The sequence below is a fragment of the Schistocerca piceifrons genome, chromosome 4 (assembly GCF_021461385.2).
Source record: "Schistocerca piceifrons isolate TAMUIC-IGC-003096 chromosome 4, iqSchPice1.1, whole genome shotgun sequence".
NCBI classification, from domain to species: domain Eukaryota; kingdom Metazoa; phylum Arthropoda; class Insecta; order Orthoptera; family Acrididae; genus Schistocerca; species Schistocerca piceifrons.
In genome coordinates, this window is record NC_060141.1 from 168,693,493 (window position 1) to 168,701,146 (window position 7,654).

The 7,654-nt window shown below is 42.3% G+C and overlaps 1 long non-coding RNA gene across 1 annotated transcript in view; it reads left to right on the forward strand.

Annotated features, from left to right (window-relative positions):
- The window catches only part of LOC124796063, a 106,196-nt gene extending 99,202 nt beyond the window's left edge, over nt 1-6,994 (forward strand). The window contains exons 4-5 of the long non-coding RNA XR_007016727.1: nt 6,142-6,317; nt 6,470-6,994. This is a non-coding gene — a long non-coding RNA (uncharacterized LOC124796063). The remainder of the gene's footprint in view (nt 1-6,141; nt 6,318-6,469) is intronic.
- The last annotated feature ends 660 nt before the right edge of the window (nt 6,995-7,654 follow it).

Genomic DNA, 7,654 nt, shown 5'->3' on the forward strand with positions numbered 1-7,654 from the left:
ATTAATAATATCTCCATTAACAACTACATGGTTATAAAACAGCTATATTTTTTCAGGCCTGGTAGTTGGAGCTGACATGATGAGGACCCTGAAAGCTCCGTCAGTACTCAGTAACCAGTTGCATAATTCTTCTGTACTATCTCTTGTATTTTTGTTTATTTTTCTAGGTTTTTGGTCACATTGATCATTTAGCCATTTACATATTGCAAGGTGGCTTACTTGGTCAGTATGACCAAATGCTAAAATACAAGACTCGTACAACTGATTGTTGAATATTGTCGTAGTGTTTAGGGTTCTCCAGTTTTCAGCGAGTCAGTGCATTTCGTTCTTCCTCTTCGCAGGTCAGTTTTTGAAGACTTGCCACACGGGATTACGTACTGCACTCTATTAAACAATCTTAGAATCGATCACTTCCTTAAGAGTATTCTCGGTGTGACCGTACTGCCATCAGTTGGCAGTTCGGTATAAGGCCGAACATGGTGGGAAAATAGAAGACGCAACCCATCTGTACAGCTGTGTTCACGATTTGTGCAGTATTGTGTGTGACGAGCGCGAGGTGTGCTTCATAAATAATTGATGATTTTTTTTTTTTTAAGTAAAAGGAGGTTCGTAGCTCCTAATGGCTTGATGAACTGTAGTCATCGTATTTTCTACTGCGTTTTCTTTTATATGAGACTACGGAATATTTGAAAATATTCGACTTAGCACAGGGAAAGGCTATTGTGCGGAGAGTTCGTGCCTGCAGCTTTCTTTGCAGCCAGATACGGCGGCTGCGGCCGGGACACAGCCGATCGCCGCTGGCTCAGCCCAAGCTGCAGAGTGGTGCCTGCCTGGGGTCTGCCAATCTAGCCTTTTACTCGCATATCCTCATTCGAGAGCGCTGCACAACAGGCGTGCTAGGAGTGTTAACCGGCTTCTCACTCCGGTTTTTTATTTCCTTCTCACTGCTGTAGCCGCTGTATTATGATCCCCGTCGAAGTACTCCACAGGGATAAACTACGCGTGATTGTTATGATATTTTTTTGAAGGCTTTTAGAATTTGCATCATCATCATCATCATTCGTACTAAGAATAGGTCGTACTGTCAATAGGCTCAGGAACGGTTCATTTGTTCCGTTCTTTGTCGACTTAATCGATTCTTAGGAGCAGGTACATTTCCCTTTCTGCGATAATCTTGATATTCTATGAGCAAGCCGTTGACACCTTGACGCTGCCATGTTATGATCTACGAGTGACATTTCATAAAGAATGCGCTGGTGGTATTACTGTAGATTTTTTTGAAGCAAAACAATGAAAATTACGTCAGAAGTAGTTGGGAGCTTGAGGGAGAAGCACGTGTTTTTATTGTTTTTCATTGTATACTGTAACATAAAATTGGCGAGGCGTAGGAATGTACCCTGCAGTGGTCTCGTGTATTGTAACTGTTAAAGACGAGAGGTCTTACATAAAGATCGGAACTTTACACCGCAAAAACCCGACAGAAATAAACAGTGCGTTAAGTGAAGTTTATGGTGAGTTTACAGTGGACCGTAGTACAGTGTCACGTTGGGTTAATCGTTTTCGTCGTGGTCATATGAAGATAGACTATAATCCAAGACCCGGAAGGCCAGAAACGTCAGCAAATGAACGAAGTGGCAGATGGTCGTGAGGGGGATCACAGTGCGACTCGTTAGGAACTCATTGAAGCCACAGGAATTCCCCTGACATCAGTATTACGTATTCTGACAAATGATTTGAAGAAAAAAATCTCTGCGAGATGAGCCCCACTCTGACTGATGAAGAGAAGCAGAAACGCCTGGACATTACAACCTTGCTCAAACAATGATTTGACCGTGAAGGTCAGGAATTCTTGTGTCGAATTGTCCCTATTGACGAAACGTGGATTTGAAACTTTGAACCGAAGTTGAAATCACAGTCCAATGAGTGAGTGAGGACCTTCAGATTCTCTACGTCCAAAAAAAGCTCAAGCAAATGATGATTTTTGCGTGTGATGACCAAGGAATCACGACAAATAGAGTCCCATGTGGAACAAGTGTCACAACAGTGTATTGTCATAACTTAAAGCAAAACCTGCGCAGAATAATGCACAAACCTGACCTCAGTTATCGAGGCTGGGCCACTCATTCTCCATGACAACGCTCACCCTCATATCGGTAACGCTGTAGCGCAAAAAGTGCGCGAGTACGGATGGGAAGTGTGCCGCATCGTCCCTACAGCCCGGACATGAGTACACCAGACTTCGACTTGTTCCAGGAACGTCGTTATCTTTCTCTGGGAGAGTTTTCTACCACCGTTTCCCGAGCCATTCGACAGATGAATAGAAATGGTGTCCTGAATGGAATAATAGAGATTCCGAGACGTTGGTATTCAGTCATAGAGAAGCAGGGCGACTATGCTGAAGGACTGTGAAGAGATATTGAAGAAGGAAAAAAAAAGTGTAAGTGAAAAAAATTAGTGTGCGTTATTTATGAAATGTCGCTCGTTTATTACTTTAAATTCCTGTGCTACACAATTAACACGCTGACAGTGAGAGCCTATTCGCTATTATCTTTCTCCTGCTTCTTATAACGCTAGTAACTTTTGGTCTGAACCGATCACCTTATATTCTTGTGAGCATCTTACTTCCAGAAATTGGAATATTACTCTACCGCCTATTTCATTCTGGTACCAGGTACTCATTTCGGTTAATGCGGCTTCCCCCTATTTTGAGTGATTGTGGACCTCGCTGCAAAAATTTTGATTTCCTTTTTCCCCCTTAGTCTTCCGGCGTTTCTCCACCATTCCGAAAATTCCCTATCATAAATATTATTTTGAATTCTTTTCCGGCTTTACGCTTCTTACCTTCTTTTGCACTCTGTTCATCTGTGTGGAATACCTTTTTAGCTAGAACAGTTCTACTTTACCTTTATTTTGGTGCTACAGTAATTCATTAGAAGTTCAAGAGCGTGTGTTCATAAATGATACTGGCGTTGTAGAATGATGTATGGGAGGTGGTCTTTTTGTACTGTCAGGCTTCATTCTGGTATTCCATCGTGCGTTCGACAGTATTTTTATATGGCAAGATCATCTTCCCGTCACCAAAAAATTCACTTTGTTGCGTAATGGGTGAACAGTATTTTGCTCATATTGTGTTAGTGTATGGAAATCCCCATAGGAAACATGGAACCAGCCGAGCACTAGTATAAGCAAATGCAGACGCTACCAAAAAGACTTTCAATCTACCAGTTCATGTTCCAGAACAGCTGCCGCGAATCCAGACCGTGATTTCGATCTGAAACCGGCTGACCACTTGTCTCGCATTAGTCGTTGCTACGTGAGCAGCTCGTGATGTATAACCTACTGTGTATAGCCTCCTTAAATCTTACTGTCGCTACTGTGTTTAAATCGACTGTCCAGCTAACTATTGCAGTTTGAAACGAGCAGTGAGAGATTAGTCTGCACCCATGCACTGTATCACCATAACACTTCTAAGATCATGTTCTCGTAGCGAATTGCTGTGTCGTACTAAAATAATTATTCTAACGGGCCAACAGTCTATTATAGGCTTAACAAATATCGTGTAGGTGCTATGCGATTCCATCAATGGCAGTAATCCACGTATCACTGACTCGACAAGTGCTTGGAAGTTGTATCGAAACAAATGCTCACAGTTTTATGACATCGGTGCCTCGAGGACCGTTCAGGTTGTGTAAAACCTGAACTGGACGTACGTAAGAGGAGTGTCGCCGGGACATTATTTGAAATTTCTTCGTCGTAAGGAGATCGGTCACTGCTTGCCCTACGGAAGTGAGGTTTCATTGTCATCTGACGTCTTACATGAGTCATAACTTCTCTAAATGTGAGGTAATTTCTTGGTCTAAGTTCGAGTGTAGCTGGTCGGTATACAGTGATTGTGATAATACTATGTTTGATATTCTCAGAAGTGAAAATGGAGAGGTATCGGATCTCGTGAAGGTTCACTTGTAGTGACCCCAACTCAGTCTACTCATGGGCGTGCATCTAATGCAGTGAGGAAATTCTGGATTTTGTTAAGATCGCACTGCAGTGCACAATCCTGTTGAAAGTGTATACGGCATTCTTGAATATCCTCAGCAATATATGGAGTTAAAAGGAAAAAAATATACCAACGTTTAATATTTCGTTGATTCTCGTCAGAAAGGGCGGTAAATTAAGATCTTGCTCAAGGAAGAGAAAATAGTAAGTTTTTATTCCCATAAATGTGTTTTAAAGATTTCCATGGATGTTCACTGCTTGTCACTTTATCATTGAAGTGAAAAATTGGCTCATTTTTGAAGAGTATTTCAATGGATTCCTTGTCTTAATTCAACCGTTTTCACATGTCGAACGAAGACTCTTTACGGCACACCTTACGTTTGTCTTTCAGTATTGCAAATATGTATCGTTTAGATGCCAACTTTTCCTCGGTATATTCTAAACAATCGGACGATGAATGCCCATATCGAGACATGCACTCGCCCTTGGTCCCTAACTGCTTCCGCGCCCTATACAGTCCACATAGTACACGGCACGAATGTACGGTCCCTGTCTGAGACTCTGTTCGTCGCGAATCCCACCTTAATTGGATATAAACGTTGGTACATTTAGTATGGCACTTTCATCTCTGTAGTTAAACACCTTTCTTTTTCTTTCTTTCTTTCTTTCTTCTTCTTCTTCTTCTTCTTCTTCTTCTTCTTCTAAGTCTTTGATTAATCAGATCTTTTAAGAAGACAGATATCCTTTCGTTGGATTTCTACAACTTCAGTTGTGACTTATAAGTTCTTAATCCAGTCGTAGAAAGATCTTGTAACAGGCGATGTAAATGGTCGTTTCCCAATTGAATTCCGAGGCTTGCACTTAAGTAATGTCAGAGAGAGAGAGAGAGAGAGAGAGAGAGAGAGAGAGAGAACTTCGTTTATTTGTTTTCCCTCTTACATATATTAAGTAGCGAGTGAGATTGTAAGAACTGCTTGCTAGTATCTAATCTTATCGGCTTTTGCACAACACACTGTTGCCACACAAGCTGTAGGTGATGATAGGTATTCACATGCATGAGTCTTCGTTGTTCCCCACAGTGTTAAAGGATGAGTGGTAGAAGATTCGCGCGTCGAGCGCTGCGTTCAAGAGGTGATGAAACAGATATTCAGTTCGGTGAAGATGGATGAATTTGGTGACAGAAGTACTTGGAAGTCTTGACGGTGCTCTTCTAGCTACCCTTGTTGCTGTCTGTAGACTGCTCTAGCTCAATTGCATGAACTCGTAAACAAATTATTGAAGAAGGCATTCCACATAGTTTAATGACCCTAGAGAATGAAACGAAAAGTTGTCCAGGTTATAAAGCCGAAGCAACTGCATTATTTTCTTTCAGGACTGGTTGCATGATTTTAGTTCTCAGCTGTTTGTGGCTGAACACATATCCTATGAAGCCGAAAAAGTGGTGTAATGGAAAAAAGAAATGTTCTCCATTGACAGGTCGTTAGAAAGGTGGAACAGACATTCCGTATAATTCGGGCCTCCATGCGCATCAGAAACTGACAGTAGAGACGTGAAAGCTTGTCCCCGGGTTTAAATTCTTCCACTCGACCGTATCAGCGGACCTTCACGCACGGTCATAATCGACATTCCCTTCGCGCTTTCCGTAGGGATTACTCGTAGTGTTGCCATTTTGTCCCCTGAAGCAACGTTTTGACCACGAAGACCTTCGAACACCTAACGAAATTCGGCGCTGTATCGGCTCGAAGTCCTGTGATCACCACTTTCTCCCTCTCTGATAAATATTGTGGGTTTTTTTCCCCTGGGATAATTGATGCTTTCAGTCCATTATATGAACCTAATTCGCCTGTGCTCACCACTTGGTGATAATGAGATATGCGCTGTAGAAGTCCCATGAGGGTGGCGGCCCCAGCAACAGAACTTGGCTGGCTTCTTGGAGGTGCTACATTTAATTTATCCCGTCAGGGGGCTTAAAGGAAAGAGGTGCGGAATGCATGACAACTAGCGAAGAGCATGCGCAGACGCGGGCTTGAGTTTGGGCGCGATAAGGCGGCTGCAGACGGCGTGATGTCGCGGCGGGGGTGGCGGTGGCGGCTCGCCGCCCCTCCCCTCCCCCTGCAGCTGCCTCATGCTCGGTTTTTCAATTTGCAGAGCGAAACGTGCGGCAGCGGTGTGGAGCTCCGCTGCGCTGCCCGCTGCCGCCCCCGACCCAGGGGTTGGAGGAATGACACCTCACACCTCGCCCTCGCTAGCCCACTGCGATACGCCGCGTAAGGAGCTGCTACCGGGCAAACCAACACAACCGACAGTCCGTGAGAAAGCGTCATGTAAGTGATCGAGGTAATTCACACGTGAAGTAGTTTATTGTGAATCACAATATGCGGTAGCCTGCTCACATGTTTAGTTTGCAGTCGTTCTCAGCAGTAATATCTGTCTTGCACTAGTGCCTCAAGTTTGTTTGATTCCCCTTTTGTTGCAGATAGAGCGAAGGATTGTCATCTGCTTTCCGAACTGTTGGAGTTATCGAACAGATCGAGAAATACTGAACACCCTCGGTGCGTTTCGTTCATGCAAACAGTTTAATGGACATTTTACTTTCACGTTTTCCTCTCCGACGTTAAAACTGATCTCAATAGAAGTTCGCAGTAGCATCGAACATTATTTGTGAAAGTCAAGACGCAATCCGCTTTTTGTAAATAAAAATAGACCCCTGCAGTTGATTTGTGCGTTTTTTATTTTTCTTAGTATGTTAACTTTTGTAGTCAGTAAACCTTTTCTGCTTAAATGTAGTTGGTTCGAAATTTCTGAGCCCCTTTTTAACAGATTGTCTATTAAAGTGTAAGATTTCGCCCTACTACAGCTACAAAAAATGGCACAGAAGCTACTGAAATCAATGTTTTTTGCCAAGTATCTTTTCTTAATTGTGTAACAATTTCTGTTGAATTGTCGATGTTGTATTAATGTTCCACTTGTCTTTTAAAAATAAACTGCATTAGATTTTTAACTTGTTTTATTCCCTTTTATCCCATAATAAAGATAGTCTTTCATATTCTTTTTATTGTTGTCTACCTTTAAACGTCACTGGCTAATAATTTCTCTTGTGACGCCATGTACTTATGGGTCTCGTGACAGTCGCAACACCTGTACACATTTACTATTTTCAAGAGCTAAGAAGAAAAGTTTTTTTGGGTGAAGATGTCTACAGAAATGGTATCCAGTAAAGAAATGTTGTACAACACATCTTAAAATGCTTTCCGTGAGATTGTAGGTCCAGTATTAATCACAACCCCTCCTCCTTTCTCCTCCTCCTCCCCTTCTCTCTCTCTCTCTCTCTCTCTCTCTCTCTCTCTCTCTCTCACACACACACACACACACACACACACACACACACTGTGCTTAGCAACAGTTCACATTTTCATAGCATCATTAAAGAGAAGTGGAATTAGCTGCAACAGATTACCAACCATTTGATTTTGAGACAGCTAAACTTGTTGCCAGCAACATATTGTGTAACTATTTTTAGTTTAAATATTTCCTGTACTTATAAAACAATTAATTATGAAACCAGTAGGGTGCATAAGTTTCTCCGTAAAGGGGGATTTCTCAGATGACCAATGCCAAACCACTAGTCCATTGCTCATTTTATACGGCTTGCCTGCTAAAA